This window comes from Haliaeetus leucocephalus, unplaced genomic scaffold, assembly GCF_000737465.1.
Source record: "Haliaeetus leucocephalus isolate CR32 unplaced genomic scaffold, Haliaeetus_leucocephalus-4.0 Scaffold240, whole genome shotgun sequence".
NCBI classification, from domain to species: domain Eukaryota; kingdom Metazoa; phylum Chordata; class Aves; order Accipitriformes; family Accipitridae; genus Haliaeetus; species Haliaeetus leucocephalus.
In genome coordinates, this window is record NW_010972676.1 from 1,200,260 (window position 1) to 1,219,361 (window position 19,102).

The window sequence follows — 19,102 nt, forward strand, 5'->3', positions numbered from 1 at the left end:
GACCAAATCTGATGTACAGACTTCAATTTGAAGTGAGCAGAGTGTTGAAGAATGAAATGTTTTTGAAAGTTAAATTACAGTCATTTATATGAAAATGCCTTAGGTAGTTCATTTTTTCCCCCAAAATATACTCATTTTATGGCACATTAATAATTCATGCGCATATTGGTTGCAGGCATAAAGCACAAAAATATATATACTTTATAAAGCATAGATTTTTATGAAACAAACATGAACTGGTACTATCTGAATGATAGTAATGCCTGATTAGCTCCTATACTATTTAATTTTTGATGGATGTTCACGATTATTCATAGACACAAGAAAGAAACAGGATCCTCTGCAGTGGTTTGCAAGAAGTCTCCAGAAACACATCTCCTGCAACATCAGATTTATAGGCAGAGCAAGATACATGTGAGGCAGCAAAGTTTAACTGTCTATTTGTTGCATTCATGGCATGCTACCATGCTCTGGTTTGCTAATCCAAACTCAGGAGGAAGATATTGAATGCATGGGATAACATAGATAGATGCTTCCTCTGTGCACTAAAATAGGGATCTCCAGGGAATACTGTATTTCTTGATTTGTGATGAGTGATTCTCTCTCAAGAATCAAGGAGGAGCAAATCCTGCCCCCCAACTCCTGCAGTGGATGCTTTCAAAAACAAGAACTAGGCTACTAATGATCCTTTGGCACATTGTTGTAATAAGGTTGCCCTTATGTCAGTGCTGTCTCCCGCTAGTACAGTTTTTTTTAACCAACTGAACTTCCTTGTGCCATTAAAGGTTAAAATATTCCTGATCTCCTGTCCATAGGTGCCTATGGTATATAATAGTAGTTATGTTCTGCTTACGTGTGGCTGAGTTTCTGTGGTGTAAAATAGACCAACAATCCCCATAATGTTAATGTTGGCAGAGTTATCCTGCTTGCACGAATGAGAAAACTCCCTTTGACTTTATTTGAAGTTGGGGTAGATCCTGCTCTCCTGGTGGGAGTTGGACTATAAAATGGGTTTGATCAGGCTAATGACTTGATGCCCATCACAGCAGAAAGCTGAGAGTTGAGTGAAGAAGGCTGCAGGTACATGCACAGCTCAGGTGTGTTAAAGTAGCTCAGGTTTTGGTGTTCTGGAGCAGAATGCAAGTCACTGCAAATGGAATGAGGGACATGAGCAACATGAATTTCAGTCTGTGTTCAGGGTTCTAATTTATCAATTAAACTCAATGGTACTAATTTTTCAGAAACGCCACAAGTTAGAGTAACGACTTTTTTGCTTGATTTCACTCCAGCTTCCAAGGTTAGCCATTAAATATGGCAATGAAAGGCATTCCTGCTCCAGGGAGATGCACTGTGGAAGAAGTGGTCATTCTCTTTTAATGTTGTTTGCCATAGAGGACAATGCAAAAGTAGTTTTGTTTTTATCAGCAGTGTTTTCCAATTATCTCTCTTTTTGCTTTTTGGTTGTGGAATCACATTACCTATTTCATGGGGCAGATGTGCCTGGTCAGGGGAGTGTGGCCATGTCCTGCCTGGAGCTGTTGAAGAGAATGATGTTGCACATGTGGACATTGGGAGGATGAGACCTTAGAGAAGTATGTGGTGCCTCTTGGCATGTAAGTGCAGTTGTCTAGATAACTGTCACTGAAATAGTGCAGCTCAATGAATCGACTATAAGAAAATTGCTGGAGGCAGCAGAAGTAACACATGAAATATGGGAGTGACTTTACATTGCAGGATGATGACTCTTCCAAAAAAACTGAGTCAGATGAAAGCTTTTTTGCTGCAGGTGAGGCATGCTGGGAAGAGTAACTTTCCTGTTGATTACTCTGAGAGAGAGAAATATTTAGGTTTTTTAATCCATCAGTGCATTTTTGTCAGCTTTTAGAGATGCTAGGGTAATTTTATTCAGAGATATCTTGAAGATCAGTGGACTATCAGAAGAAAGCGGGTCTGAGTATGTCACCTCTGTGACACTTGTGTTGACAAATACCGGCCCATTCAACATGCTTAAAAATTTTCTGCAGAAGTTTTAAACTTTTCACTAAAACTTTGGGGGTTTTTTTTCAGTAAAAATACCATTAATATTTACCTGACATTTAAAAAGAATTTGACCAAGCTCACATAAACACATTTCAATAAAATTCTTACACATGTCTGAAAGATATTTAGTTTCCTTTGAAAATATTTCAGATTGTGTTTACCAGTTTCAAAAAAGCTGTATTAAAGGACTTTCCTGGTCAGGTCAGAAGAAATGTACTGGAAAAAAAAGAGCAACATAAACATGGAGTAGAAATGTGAAAGGTTAAATTACACAACATCAGTTTGAGATGAAGTACCAGTGTTCTGTGTTTGGATAAGTATTTTCAACAAATCATTTTGTGTTTACAGCCAAACTTTACAACATCCCTTTGGTGGTGAAAAGCTTAAGATCCTGAAAAAGTATTTGGTGTAAATGCCTCCATTGCTCAGCCTAAAGGCAAATACAGCAAGATGGATGTCTGATAATCACCACCTACTTACGAGGGTCACTTTTATAATTTCTATGCCAAATGTTGACTGGCCTGGAAATGCACTGCCCAGAGTGGCAGGAGAAGAGCTGACTCCTGTGACCCGATGCTCAGGATATCCAGGGCTTTCAGCCAGGTCCCTGCACTGCTGGGCCAGGATGTGCCTGGTGGGTAGGAGTAAGGGAGGGCAAGTATTTCCACAGAGCTAGCACTTACTTTTAAAAGCTCTTTTGCCTGCATTACTAGAGGCCAAACCTGAACAAAGGGAACAATAGCCTTTGTGAAGCCCAGGGACCAAGCAGTGTTTCAGATGTGCTTTGCTGAAGAAGCAATAACGAATGGGCTGAAACCAAGACTGCTGCTGTGCTTGGGTGCCTTTGCCCAGGGCCAGAGGCAGTACTGATTGGGATTTCAGAGGCAGTTGTGCCAGGCTGCTGCTTCTGACAGTGCAACTTCTTGCTTAAAGGTAGTGACTTACCTGAGAGCATAGTGTGCCATGGGTCTGTCTCAGAAGCCTGAACATTCAAGAAGATGCTTGCTTAGGAAGCCACCATCAGAGAAGCAAAGCCCAGTCATGCTCTGCTATCTCCACAGGTTTCTGAGCAGTGTAAATGGAATCCGTAAAGATATATTTAACCTGTTGAGTCAAAGTACAAGTCAGAGTTAAGGGATGGTCCTTACCTATGCCGTCCCTTCAACTTGCTAATTGGCAGATGCAGCCACTTGAGCACACCTGGAGTAGTTCCGCCTTTAGTGGAGAAGGTCTGTTTTAGAGGTCTTTTCTGCCAGAACTCATTTATTCTCTGGCATTGATGGAGCCTGGATGTATTGACTTGCATGATGTACAACATTATCTTTGCAAGCATTGCAAGGAAGGAAGGATTAAGAGTTTTTAGGGCTGCAGACAGAGAGGCACTAATTTGAAATTTTTACTTGTAGCTCTCAAGTATTCTTACTCTTATAGGAAATGGCCACAGGAAGTGTGAAGGCAGCCATTTCTTATATAGGTTATTTCATGGATTTGATTTTTAATTTCTTACAGTGCCATGTGTTAAGTGATACAGGCATTTTTAAAAATAGAGGAGTAGTGACAATTACAAGTGTTGGGAGATATATTTTGGGGGAGAGTACTGCAGTTATGTCCTAAAAGAGTAAAAAAGAGTTCTTCAATTCTGTGCTGGGTTTTTGCTCCTGTGGTCTTTTAGTGAGGTGTATTTGGTTTTGAACATGCCTTTGAGGGCTGTTGCACAGTAAGAGAGTATAATCAAATCACTTAAGGGGTTGATATGGCTTTTTCTGTGGATTATCTGGATGTGGCTGCAATAACAGTGATTTTTTCCTCTGGCAAATTGGTGCTGTACGCTGCCATGAAATGCCTGCACACTTAAACTTTATTGCAAATTTAAATTACTTACATTATTTTGTTGGACAATAATTCCCTGAAGCATTATAAACCAAATCATTAATTACTGTTTCTAATGTGCATGATCCATTGGAAAACATTAAACAACACTCACGGTTCCCTTTATTGTTATTGCTCTTTCAATCCCTGAGGCAACAGATCAGATGGAAACTCCTAGGCAATCTCATACTGACATTCTGTACTTCTAACAGAGATGGCTCTGGGCTGCAGATGTTCATGGGACCATATGGCATCTGCATATTGTCTTCTGGAATTATTATGAAATATACTGTTTTGGAGGGGGAAAATAATCTGATCATCAATATTAATCAGTGCAGCTGCAGTTTGAATGACTGTAAAAGTGTCATAATGGATTTTCAGGGTTTTCCTGTTTTCATTCACTGATATATTTTTTCCATATTACTTTACAAGTTAAAAAAAATCTGTTTTTCGAATATCTCTTTGGTAACCCTATAGATTGTCTGAAAACAAGCTGAGATTTTTCTTGACAAGAACATCTGAACTAAGATTCATTGTAGAAGCAAAACACAGTTGTTATCAGGAGATCTAAACCAGTAGCTTTCCCAGCAAAAAAACTGTTGTCTTGTTTTTCCCCAAAATGCTAATAATCCCAACTGTAGAGCTGAAAATTCTGCTTTTCTGTCTGAGCTTCAGTAACTCTAGGGCATCAGTGAAAACCCTAGCACAGTCTCACAATTAAGCCTGGGTGGAAGGTCTTGTTGAATTTGACTCTTTATGACCTTCTCTATTTTTCCTGCAAATAAATATATTTCCAATACTTCAAGAAGATTTGTTTGAGCAAAGCTACCTATTACTAGGTCTCTTAGAGTGGCTTTGTAATGCTTGTTTATACGTTGCTTTCTTCCTAATGTGATGACTTGATGTCAAATGTGAGCATCTACTGAAGTACTTCCTTCACAGGGTGCACAGTTCTATGCTTCATGCATCACTTTATAGTGCCTCTATTTTATTGGGAATAGCTAGCTTATAGATTGTATCTGGGTTACATCTGAGCCCATTTCTTGTGTCCATGAGGTGCAAGAAGGAAACTGGCACTGAATAGCCAAGTTGGACATAGCACATTCAGTGGAGATTGGTTGTCTACAGAATTCATTTCTCCCTTTGGTTTTGCTTGTAGTGGGCTTCTTGGCCATTTGGCCATGTTACATGGCAGTTTTTTTAAACTAAGGCTTTTTGCTTAAGAACAGGTAAAAAGACTCAGGGGAGGGTTTAATTCCTTCAGTGTTGTTGATTGAATTCTCTCAATACTCTTGATTTTGCTTTTAATTTGTGGCATTAATTTATGGCTCTGTATGCCTGCTTGTAGAGAATTGTCTGCGTATTCTGCAGTGCTGATAAAATAAACATAGCTGCCATGTTGTAATGATACTACATGATGGCAGAGCATTTGATAGCTGTCTTATACCGAGGGTGGTAAAAGCACTTGTGAGGGCCTCATGCCTTCTCATATATGTTTTGTAGAAGCTGTCCTTGAGCATTTTTTTTTTTCTTTTGACCTTTTTCCTCTCCCTCTCCCTCTTCTTGATATGGAAATACTTTCAGTACTCTGGGCACACTTGCTGAGAGGTGATTAGGAGATATTTTAATGCTGTGTCCTTGAAGGATCTCCTGTACTTTCTTAACCCATAAAAGTAAGTGTCAGTAACTCGTACAGGAAATTCTTCAGAAAATTATTTGACGTATATGGCAATGACCTCAGATTAAACTGCATGAATTAAGAACAGGAGCAGGGCTAAACCAGGACAGGGTCTGTTAGTGCCTGTCACACAGCAGTGTAGGTATGGAACCTCAAGCACTGGTCCGCAAGTTTTGCAAGTACTGCTTTAAATCACTTTTTTTCTGAAAGTGAACCTAAAAGACTGTGTATCTAAGAATCTGGAGCTTTTTAATTTGTGCTCTTAAGACAATCTGAAGGCATTTTGAATTACTTCAAAAGCTTTACCATGGAATAAGTAAATTAGCAGAACCAAATTCTTCCTTGACAGGAGCCCAAGTAAATCCCAGGTTCCTTGTTGCAGTGCCATTAATTCTACATCACTTGCAAGTCAAATGCAGTAACACTGATGTAGTGGGGTGGAGAGCCCAGCCCGTGGAACACCCTTAGTGTAATTGGGGTGGCTTCCCCTCAATTTTTAATATACCAGATTGCCCTGATTTTATCAGTCTAAAGCTACTGACATTTTGCATGTTTGGTTATTAGACTTCTGCATGTTCATATAAGTCAGAATTACAATGCACAAATGATGGACCAAGTACTTTAGGCATTATGAAACTATATTTTAGGTTTGCCAAAGCACAAATATGTTTATCACAACCCTTCCTAGGAAAAATGTAGTTCAATTTAATGGGATTCACCAAAGCTGAATATAGCTCAATAGTTAGCTCAGTATCTAGTGGAATATGAGCCTCTCACTGCAGTCCTCCTTCTTTACAATTTTCCTCCTTGTTATTTATGTTCTTTCACCTTGGCCTCATCCTTCCTTTGTAAATGCTAGTAAGGTACTAATTGATGTAGTCTTGCCCAGGCCAAATTACTGACCTCTGTTTTTACTGTTGATTAGCAGAGCTAGGTAAAATGTGTGTATGAATATGCTGAATATTTTAATCTTCAATTTCTGCATTGTCTTACATTAAAATTTTAATCATGTGGAGAGCTGTGAAAGATCAGGTATTAGATTCTCTGCTGTAGCAGGGTTATACTGAGACACTGTCAGAATATTGAATATGTGCAGACTTCATCACAGGGGGACCCTGGATTCCTATTTGGGCACCCAAATGTTTGCCTATGAAAAAAAAGTTAGTAATATCTTGGAATCTTCTAATTTGCCTTTTGGAATAATTAAAAATATAAAACCTGTGCAAATCCCCTCTCTTACCCTAAAATATATGCTTTATTTTAGCAGTGGGAGTGAATTTGGAAGATACGTAGAGTTTTCTGATAATGAAAGATTTTAAAACATGAATTAAAAGTATGATATAGAACATGGAAATGCTAAATATTTGAAAGATATACAGAGTCCAAACTCCTTCCCTATTACATTCTACTGCTTAAACTGTAAAAGGCCCCCTCTGTGAAAAGTAAAACAGGGTGAGGTTGGAGGAGGATGCCAGTGGTTCAAGTCACATATTCTGTAAATAAAAACTTCCCCAAAAGACTTTTCACTTCTCTGGGGAATTTTCTAGCAGTCTCCAAACTGCTTAGTGGAGAGGAATTTATTAGAAACTTTCAGATGGAGTACTAATTTCAAGGGTGTCACACTGTCACAAGTGCAGGTTTCTGTAAAGAAAATCCTGTGATCCTCACCCTTGTGGCAGTTCCAGGGAAGACTGGTTATATCAGCTCATCTGTTGGACTCTGACAGCTGAGCAGAGTGAGAAATAAACACTGAACTCTGATCCAAAACTGAATTGTTATCTGGAACTGCCAGTTTTCAACTAGTCTTCCCACAAGAATATTCTGGAATAAATTAAACTTATGCATACAGAAATCATATTTGGAGTTGGATGAGGGAGAAGAATAGGGGTTAAAACTGTAGTAATCACTTTTCTTTAATCCTGCAGGCTTGCTCTGCTGTCAAGGATTCCTTGGAGGCTAGCACTGAAAAGTGGTGTCATATGTACAAGAAGAATGTTCTGACGAGTGATGGTGGAGTATGAGATGAACATGGACAAGAAAACAGAGATCAATAGTTGAATCTATTTTTTTAAACCTTGTAAGTTTCCCACAGTGGGATGTCTTCATTAACCTGTGTCATTGTGATGATGAGCGTAGATTCTGCAAAAGCACCTTGGGTTTGCTTTTGAAATGGAGAAGCAGAAGCTAGTAGCATAGCAAAGTTGGGTAACAGACTCTGATTTTTCTTCTGCCAGTCCCAAGCACTGACTGTAGATTCGCATTGCTTAGCAGTTCTTCCCTGACACTCTTGAACTTCCGTCTCAGTTATTTTCATTTTACTGAAAGTATTTACTGAATATATCTTTAGGAACTTGGTGGGTTTAGTGTGATCATCTTTTCGGTACAAATCAGGATGCAATTTTGTAACTTAGGTAATTGGATTTTTCTTAGTAACTAACTGAAAACTAAATCAAATTTACATTGGCTAGGGAAGCAATTATAATGAGGGCACAAAGGCAGAGATCACAGAGCAAATCAAGCAGTGAATTCTAGTTCACTAAAGGATTTCCCAGATATGTGTAGAAATCCTTTGTAACATCCGGAACTCTTACATCTAATTACATTGGATACATCTGAGGAAAAGATTTGAGTTTACATTCAACTCATTACAAACTTTGGGGGTGGGAAGGGAAGAAATTATTGAGATTATGCAATGTTTTGTTATCCCTTTGATTTTAGCATTTCCTAGAGTGGAGTGAGTTAAAGCACAAGAGGGGGTAAATGAATCCATCAACTTTGCAAATAAAATTCAATGCAGAGTAACTCAATGTAGGCACTCAGGCCATCTCCCTGTGTGATAGAGTACCTCTAATGACAGCTTGCTCATTGTCTCTAGTTATAAAGGTGATCATTAGGAATGAAAATGGCAGTTACACTGGGCCTATCCAACTGAACTGCTGGGTTCATTTAAACTCAAAAGGTATTCAGCCCTTCCTGTAGTGTGAGTTTGAACAGACACACAAACACTTGAAGGAGAAAGTAGGCTTAGGAGCAAAGCTGATTGTGTTGAAATAGTAAGATCAAGATCCCGTTGTGAGAAGAAGGGTGCTAGTAGTACATACCACCCAACATCTCACATGCTGATATAACTGTAGCTGAAAAAGGCTGGATATGAGCCAGTATTATTACTGGAGAGTCGAGGGACATAACAAGAAAAATGCTGCTGCCTTTTACTCTGTAACTGGTCATAGTAATTGGCCTAATAATGTCATCCTACAGTTATTTGTATGCAGCAGTACTGGGATCGATTTAATTTATTTATGTACTGTAGAGACAAAGATAAGAGTGAACCCATGTGCGTTTTGATGAATACCGTATGATTCTGGTTCTCATCCTCCAAATTCCTCCCATTCTCCTCATGGAGCAAAAAATAAGAACAGATGTATCTCTTTTCATAGTTTTAAGTGTTGAGGTTTTAGCCTACTAATGTTCCATCTGCTTGTTACCATGAGCTATGGGAGCAGTGCATTTTCTTGACACCATCTAGTGTATCTAAAAAGAGGGAGCACTTAGGAAAAATTAATAATTGAAAAATATACAGCACAAAGAAATGTACCTCCCCTCCAAATCCCACGCCTAGGTCTCTGGATATAGAATCATAGAATCGTTTAGGTTGGAAAAGACCTTTAAGATCTTGGAGTCCCAAGTGTCAACCTGACACCACCATGCCCACTAAACCATGTCCTGAAGTGCCTCGTCCACACATTTTTTGAATACCTCCAGGGATGGTGACTCCACCACTTCCCGGGGCAGCCTGTTCCAATGCTTGACAACCCTTTCAGTGAAGAAATTTTTCCTAATATCCAATCTAAACCTCCCCTGCCACAACTTGAGGCCATTTCCTCTCATCCTATCACTAGTTACTTGATAGAAGAGACCAGTACCCACCTCACTACCAACCTCCTTTCAGGTAGTTGTAGAGAGCGATAAGGTCTCCCCTCAGCCTCCTTTTCTCCAGTTCCCTCAGCCACTCCTCATAAAACTTGTGCTCCAGGCCCCTCAACAACATGGTTGCCCTTCTCTGGACACGCTCCAGCACCTCAATGTCTTTCCTGCAGTGAGGGGCCCAAAACTGAACACAGTATTTAAGGTGCAGTCTCACCAGTGCCAAGTACAGGGGAACAATCACTTCCCTTGTCCTGCTGGCCACACTGATACAAGCCAGGATGCCGTTGGCCTTCTTGGCCACCTGGGCACACTGCTGGCTCATATTCAGCCGGCTGTCAACCAGCACCCCCAGGTCCTTTTCCGCAGGCAGCTTTCCAGCCACTCTTCCCCAAGCCTGGAGGGCTGCATGGGGTTGTTGTGAGTGAAGTGCAGGACCCAGCACTTGGCCTTGCTGAACTTCATACAATTGGCCTTGGCCCATTGATCCAGCCTGTCCAGATCCCTCTGTAGAGAATTCCTACCCTTGAGCAGATCAATGCTCCTGCCCAACTTGGTGTCATCTGCAAACTTACTGAGGGTGCCCTCAATCCCCTGGTCCACACCATTAATGACAATATTAAACAGAACCAGCCCCAAGACTGAGCCCTGGGGAACACCACTTGTGACTGGCTGCCAACTGGATTTAACTCTATTCACCACAACCCGCTGGGCTCGTCTATCCAGCTAGTTTTTCACCCAGCTAAGAGTACACTTGTCTAAGCCATGAGCCGCCAGCTTCTCAAGGAGTATGCCATGAGAGACAGTGTCAAAGGCCTTACTGAAGTCCAGGTAGACAACATCCACAGCCTTTCCCTCATCCACTAGGCGGGTCACCTTGTCATAGAAGGAGATCAGGTTGGTCAAGCAGGACCTGCCTTTCGTGAGCCCATGCTGGCTAGGCCTGATCCCCTGGTTGTCCAGCACATGCCATGTGAGCGCACTCAAAACGAACTGCTCCATAATCTTCCCTGGTACCGAGGTCAGGCTGACAGGCCTGTAGTTCCCTGGATCCTCCCTCTGACCCTTCTTGTAAATGGGCATCACATTGGCAAGCCTCCAGTCATCTGGGACCTCCCCTGTTGACCAGGATTGCTGATAAATGATGTAGAGTGGCTTGGGAAGCTCCTCCACCAGCTCCTTCAGTACTCTTGGGTGGATCCCATCTGGTCCCATAGACTTGTGAGTGTCCAATCAGTGTAGCAGGTCATTAACTATTTCCTCCTGGATTATGGGGGGGGTATATTCTGCTCTCCGTCTCTGTCTTCCAGCTCAGGGGGCTGAGTACCCTGAGGATAACTTGTCTCACTATTAAAGACCGAGGCAAAGAAGGTATTAAGTACCTCAGCCTTTTCTTCATCTTTAGTGGCAATGTTCCCCTCTGCATGCAATAAAGGATAGATATTCTCCTTGGCTCTCTTTTTGTTGTTACATATGCCGGTACCTGAGTGGGGCAATGGCTGACTGCTGTGCACACTGTAAAAAAGACACCACTGTCAAATAGACATGTATGAAGGAGGATAAAAAGACTATCAACCTAACTTCAGGAAGATGCACTTTCCAGGACTGGTTAATCAAAACTTTTTTATGGCATCATACATTCTGAATAAGCATCCTAAATACTTGGTGCTCATTTTTGTATCTGTTATTCTGAAGAACTAGTTAGTATAGGGCTTACTCGTGTGGAAGTCCCAATCTCAGAGGGAAGAGAGTTAAAATGAAGTAAATATTAGGTATAGGAACTAACTTTGTATGAGAATTTTGGCCTTTCTGCCTGCAGCTCTTTGCAGGATTTTTTTTTTTTTTTTTTATTCTCTTACCTTTCTTGCCATATCTGGTGGGGAAGGAATGGCTGTAATGAATGAGACACTAACAGGAGGGTCACTGTCTCGTCCTTTCATACCAGAAAGATAGCATTTAGACACTCAAGCCACCTTTTGGTACAGGCTTTGTTGTACAAGGTGCTCTACCAGTGAGAATAAATCACTGACCTCAAACAGTCTAGTCAAAGGGCCTAATCCAAATTTCATCAAAATCTCTTCATCCACTTTGGACCAGACCATACACAGACAAAGCATATTTAGTGTAGGTAATTATTTACTGTTTTACCAAATAATTGATATTGTAAGGTCACAGGAAAAAAATTGCATTTCAGCTGAGTGGGCTTTTGGATTCAGACTTTCCAATTTTTATTTGATTACAGAACTGTTCTCCTTGAGATACTGTCTGTAACATCATGTCAGAACAGGAAAATACATCTGCAGGCATTCTGGCACCATCATTTGTAGATCGGTCAGACAAAAAGACAATTATATATCTTACTAACACACAGTTATCAGCCTTTCTGGATGTTCCCATTTTGCACACATATTGACTGGTCAGATGTGATATAACTGATCAGTGATAATTTGCACCCTTCCAAAAATAGCTCCAGCTTAGTCATTTTATTATAAATGCTAATAATTACAATTATCTTCTGCACTTGGAAAATGTCTCTGATAGCAGTAACATGGAAGAGTTAGGAATTTTTATAGGTGAAGATCTGCTGAGCCCCTTACGAGTGTTTACAAATATAACTAAAAATAAAACTACTCGATCACCTACTTGCTAATATTAAAAAAAAAAAATCATATTGGGTGGATAGCTCTACCAGTAAGTAAGCAAAATCTCATTGCTTGATATTTTTGAAATGTCTGATTTATAGATCAGTGAAGGAAAAGGACAGTGTTTAATATTTTTTGAGGAAAAAATTGCTTGTCATTGAATACCTCCATACTTTTGGTATGATAAGTGGTTTTCTTTAACCATTTCTATGTATAGAATATATAAATGGTTAAAGAAAATATATTCTATATACTACTACTACTATATATATGTATATAATGTATATAATAATATATAATGTATATAACACCCAATATATTTTTTCATGTATATATAAATTAAGGTGAAGTATTTTTTCAAAACTGAAATAATCTGTAACCAGAGGAGAGAAAATAGAGTCTTCTGGATGGCTACAGCTGCTAGAAGCCAGTACGCACTGGTCTCTTTCATGGCACTCTGGAGTACAGAAGGAGCTTTGGCTGTAGCCAAGTGGACTTTGGCCAGGCACTCTGAGGCTTGTCGCCTGGTCTTGCTTTTCCTTTTTGGCTTGCTGTGAAAAGAGCTATTGCATGATATGCACGGCTGCAGTGCTTTCACTGCCTTCAAGATCTGATCCAGAGCTCAGGGAAATCACTAACAGCAATGGACAAGCTCATTTGGGACATTAACCACCCCAGCAGTGGATTTCAGTGTTCAGCCTTCCCTCTGGCTGTCTTCCCAGTGACGTGAAAGGGAGTTTTGTCTGAACTAGGACTGGTGAGCACCAGGGGATTTCTCTCTGTTCCAGCCCAAGAACATTTTGTGTGCCTGTTGAAATCACTCAGTGTTGGCAGCCTAATGTACATTTTATGTTCTTCCAAAACACTAATCCTGAGCAGGGAAGGACTGAAGGAATATGAAGTCTAGGAGAATGTTTCCAACACCACCAATTTTAATTACTCTGCCTTTGGAGTTTCTTCTTAGCTAACTTTTTCCTATCATCATCCTAGTGCAAAAAAAGCAGGTAACTATTCTTTTGTTGGGACAGAGCCACAGACATGACTGAATAAATACCTAAACAACAGGTAATAGGACTGTCTGAAGTGACCCAGTTAGGTACAGCCCATTCCAGCATAAAGGGGTTGGTGAAAAACAGGTTTGTGTTGCTGCCAGGCAAGACACTGCAGAAGAGTTACAGAGAAATAGCAGTGCCCACCCTATGACTGTGAAAACTTAGGTGAGTTGTCATACTTTCCTCCTTTTTATTGTAATGCTTTAAGGTACCTGAAATGGCAAATTGGCAGCACTGCTGTTTTCAAGGAGGAGTTGAATTGGTATAGTGGAAGAGTTCACTGCAGGAAGACTTTCATTAAGTTGATGCCTGGGAAGTGTTTGTTCGACTTATGGGATATGGACAGCTATTACATCTCAACATTGTAAGAACACAGAGCTACTTCATGGATTAAAAGGTAGGTCCTCAAATACATACCCAAATAGTTGGATACTTGACAGTTTGTGGAAAAGGCGTAGACCACCTGGTACGGATAATTTTCAGAAGACTTAGTTGTTTCAGTTAGGACACTGTGGGTTTGAACATTTGTCTGAGACTTGTTCCTAATCTGTAGCATTTGCTGCAAATCAGTTTTTTCAAAATGTTTTAAGAATGTGCTGCTTTGCAAGATCTGTAAGTATACCACCCACAGATTAATAAGCTTTACAGAGCTGTAGGGAGGTGGAAGATCTCTAGAATCTTTTTTCATTTGCCAAGCTCTAGATTATGGAAGTCATTGTGCAAGTGGTGAGTTGGGCGAGTGACTTCATTAACAGTTGAATTTTCAGTGGAAGTCAAAGAGCCTTTAGGGTTGTAGCAACCTGAAGCTCATTTTTGTAAATTCCACATCAGTAAGTAAAAGTTTCAGAAGCTCATAACTACTGTACCCCTGGCTCATTTCTAAAACCTTTTCATGTTAAATGAGATCTGTAAAATTCCCCATTCAGTAAGATAAATTTAAGTACATACTGAAGTCAATCCTCTTAAATCCAGCAATTAAACCGATGCCAGTGAGTTTTGAGCATATACCTAAAGCTAAGACATGTGCTTAGCTTCTTTGTGATATAAGCGTTTCATTCTTTTAAGTTTTAGTTGGACTCAAGAATAGAGCTATGGTTCAGATTATTTTATCTGAGCAGGCTTGGTCTTCTCTGTATGCTGTTCTAGAGCCTTAGGAAAACCATCCACCCTCCCAGAAGAGATTGTATTATGCTATGGTGTAAATTCCATTGTGCTGCATGGAAGTGCTCTAGAAGTGAGAAAACCACATCTATGTTTCTCTGTTTGGCATAAATGTTGAAACTAGAAGGCCAAAAAACTGGTTCTGAGAAAAAATTGGAGGGCTTTAATGATGCTCATAAGCATACCATGAGCAGGCTTGTTGAAGTTACTGAAATGCTAAACTGGTAGGCAATAATAGAGGTACTGCAGTAATTACAATCAATGTCAGGAGGCCCATCCATTTGCCAATAAAATGAATGCAAATACCTTAAATGGCATTTAGAAGCTTATAAATTCAGCCAGAAGCGCAACTCCTGACTATCCCAGTGGTACTCTGGAGTCTTCCTCTGAACATGGCCAGCTTGGATCAAAAGATCCCTCTTAGTTCTCAGATAGCAGTGCTCCAGGGTACTGCCCTTCAAGCCCATGTGTTAGTTTGTGTTAAAAAAGAACACAAATGAAAGCCGTTGAAATGCTTGCTTCTCCTGAATTATTTCCTAGGTCTGATTTTTAAAAATGAATGTTTCACTTTACCAGTGTTTCCTCAGGTAAATACTGCTTCCAGCCTTCCCATCTTGTAAGTTCTGGGTGTTGTGTTATGTTCCTGAGCCATTTTTGTCCTGTGGAAGCAAGGCTGCTTCTTCACCCACCTTGTCTGCTTTCAGAGGTTTTGCCTGATTCTGTGGTAACTGGCATGAAAACCTCTGATGATTTTGAATATTTTAATGTGTTACAAAGTACAATAAATGATAAAAATCTCACCTAAAGAGGGAGGAGTGAAGGATGAACCCATAAAGCCAGCCTCTTCATCTTTTAAACTGATTTTATTACAGCTGTAATAGGAGCAATTTCAGTTAAAAGGCTCTTGTCAGACAACAGTTACTGTAGATTACAGCTGTGTAAGAAAGAGTCTTGGTCAAAGACAAATCAGGAATTGCTCTAAAAAGGTGATCATTTGCTCAAAGCTCCTTTCCACTTAAAATGACCAGATTTTAGTCTACTGAGCAATAAAGAGAATTAATTAAGTCACAGGTGGTGCAACTTTATTAACTGGTGTTCCTGAAAAGAGCAAAAAGCTTTTCTGCAGGATTTGTGGAAATGAATGTCATCGGCCACATTTCAAAATCAGGCATCTTTTAAGAAGCAAATTCTCCCATTACCCTCCAAAACCCGACCTTGGCTGAATTGGCATTTTGTAATAAACATACGCTGTTCCAGAATTTGCGATCTCTCTTCTAAGAGTCCAACTGGAATGACTCACTTGCATAAAGCACATTAGGGATAATACAGATTGTGCAATATGAGCTCATCAAATAGACGATATTGCACAAAATGGGAGCCATCTGAAGTTTTTGTTAAGTGTGTCCTGCTGCCTTCAAAGTGAAGGTTAGGGAATATAGTTTGCAGGTTGAATATCGATATTTCTCAGTAAAGCTACAGAACTATTAGGCTAGTCATCTCAAGGAAGTTATATGCCTCTGACTAGCAGAAGTACTTGTGTTGCCCTGTCATTCTGTTTCTTTTGTTTGACTGTTGTGTCCAGCAAAATGTCTGCCCACAATCTATCCTATATAATACAGAGTGACCACACTTCTGTAATAGAGGAGCCACCTTTCAAAATCCCAATATGGCAAGGAGTCTCCCTTTTACTCTACCCCTAAGTTTTCCCAAACAAGGGGTCCATCCCCATTTTCCAGCTTTTCTATTTTCAGATCTTTACTCTTTGTTTTCTGAAAACTTGCTTTTCTCCTATATCTCCAGGACTCTCCTCCATCTTTGTACAGCACACTCGCAAACCCCAGGTCCTCTATCTCATCTTCTGCTGTATTTCCTGCTCTCAGCCCGATTCATTCATTCTTACCCTGAATTCATTCAGCTTCAACCACCACCATCAGTGTTACCATAGCTTGAGCTGAGTGTAGTGGTTTCCAGACTTGGCCTGGGAGTCAGATCTGTTCTCTGCGCTTTTGGCCATGACTTGCACATTTGCAATGTTTCAGTCTCTTCTGCCTGCAGTGATTCCTTACTCCATCATCCTTTGCAGACTATGCCAAGCAGTGGGGGCTGTGGAGGAGGCTGAAAGTGCTTTGAGGGTTTAGCTGATGCTAGGAGTGTTGTAGGTACTTGACTGGATTGTGTGCTAGACCTCAACCTAGCTTCGTGTCCCCTCCTCATCATGTAACATGGTATGCCAGAGCCACATCAAGGAAGAAGACAGAGTTGTGGAGTGTACCGTTGACTGAAATATACTTAAGTAACTTGAAAGCTGAGTGTATATTATGAATCAGAGGTTGGCCACCAGGTTATGGAAATTTTCATTCTACAGGCCTCTCCAAGTGACAGATGCTACTGGTGGTGGGATTTTATTCCTGTTCAAAACTTATACACTTAGGTCATTTTGATCTGACCACTTGGAGCACTCAAAGAAGTATAGCTTATTGTATTTATTGCAATTAGTTGCTTTCTTTATTTTCCCTGTTTTGCAAACAAGAATAAAGAAAATGTGGAATGATTCAAGATCATGGAAGATTAAGCCCTGCTTTCTGTAGCACTCCAAAAATACTTATTTGGATAGGCTAGAGATTGCAAAGGAGCTAAAAAGTTGAGCATTTGCTCCAGCATGCACTGAAATGCAATAGGACCTGAGTGCTGAGTTCCCTAAGAGGCTCTGAAATTCTGAGCAATGTGAAACTGTGTTGAATGGTTGTCTTTGATATAACCAGAATGATATGAAGGATTGGCTTTAGCTCTGAGTAGACAGCAACTGAAGTTGGTGAGAGATTTAAGTAATGTTGATAATATACTGTCTGTCTTAAGATACTCCTTAAAAATGGACATATGTAGATTTTGGCCTTTTAGTCACATGGTGGCCACAAGCTTTAGGAAATGATTTTGAAATGTTGCGTTCAGCAAGTTTCTTTTGCAATGCTGGGGCTCAAATTATCAGTCAGTGATGTAGTCCAATTGCCTGAACAGTTGAAAGTGCTTTAAAATAACTTTAAAAATGTATAAATATAATTTTCTGACACTTGGGCTTAAATAAGCACTCCCTTGCATGACAAGTTTCATTCTGGAGTGAATTTTTAGTGCTGAGTTATAAACCCCTGGAGTAGTGGTTTCTAATAAAAATGCTGACAGACCCTTAATGATAGCAGCACAAATAGTGCTGCTGTAATAAAGAAAAAAAGGGAATCATCAGACTTGCTTTTTAAATTTTTTTTTATATAGTAGGCCTTTGAGAGAGGATCCAATGGTGATGCTATTCATGGAGCACTGCTAAGAGTTATAAAATTGTTGACAAATATATGGTCTTCTTACAGAACACCAAAAAATGAAATATTTTCATTTGGCAATTCAAGAATTGCCAATGACAAAGGAGCCAGTGAACATTAAGTCTTTAAATTATTTATTATGAACACCACATCTCACAAAAAAAGTGCATAGCAATATTAGAAAGCATCTGAGTGGAAAACCTGATTATTTTGTTATTTGGTGTCTGTGTTGCGTGACATTTTTCATGTTAGTTATCTGTAGCACTACATACTGTTGGTAGAAACTATTTTTCCTATGTTGAAAAGTTGTTTATAGAGCAAGATACTAATCTTATGGAAATGAGTTGAAATGGCTTTCATCAGGCTTAGGGAGATATGTTGAAGCTATTTTGATCCCATTCAGACTTTCTGGGTTTAGTACTGCACAGTATCTTCCAAGACCTGCAAGGCAGCACAGGAGAGGCAAATACCAATTACAAGGAAAGCAGCAAGGTGATGGTGAATCCTCAGTCTTGCTGCCCTCCCAAGAGTGCGCACCACTTCTGCTGGGGCTACGTTATAACTGCCTTGTTGCTCTTGCTGGCTTTTGCACTGTCACTTTGTATTTGCTGGCCACAGATTAAGGCAAGAAGGAAGTTTTGGATCTGGCACTGTCAGGGAAGTCTGCATATGAAGTCTTACAGGAAGAGTAGCTATGACCCCTGCAGAGCCTGTGATTTGCACCTGCATGCCCAGGAAGCAGAGTGTATCCTAGGTGAAAGGCTGGTGAGAAGCCATCCTCCCCAGGCTGCATGCCCAGTGTCTCTTGGCACTTTAGCAACTTTCCTTCACAGGGGGTTGGAGGTAGGTAACTGTGGCTGCATGGTGTCCATAGCAGCTGTGAGTGCCTCCCTTTCTTTTGCAGGGCCAGGGTGACTGCCTTTTTGAAGGGGCAGTAAAGGGAGGATGTGATGAAAATGGGAGAAGTGCTGTGGTCACAGACTTGCAAAGGCAGGCTGGGGTGTGGGTGCAAGGAGGTCCCAGTGGTATCTCAAGTGACACAGAGGAGCATTAGAAGGCACTGCATGCAGTAGCAGTTAAATCCTGGAGGAAGGCTGCTGGCTGTGTGGCTTTTTTTGTACCCTTGAAAGTTAGCTACAGCACTCAAATTTGATTCTGTGACATGTTTCTTAAAGCCCATCACAAATAGTGAGTAGGCTTGCTTGGACCTTGTTGTCTGCAAAATTCATAGAATGCAGAACAGCAGTTTGGCTGCTAAAATGACATCCTAAAGACAGGCTTGGGAAACAAACCTCTTGCTCTTTCTAGAGGAGATGTAGCTGTTCAGTGATGCTGTAAATATGCCCAGCTTTGTCTTAAATTAGGGCATAGCATCTTTTGTGGTGCTTATTTTTGAATGCTTCAAAATCAACCTGACATAACACT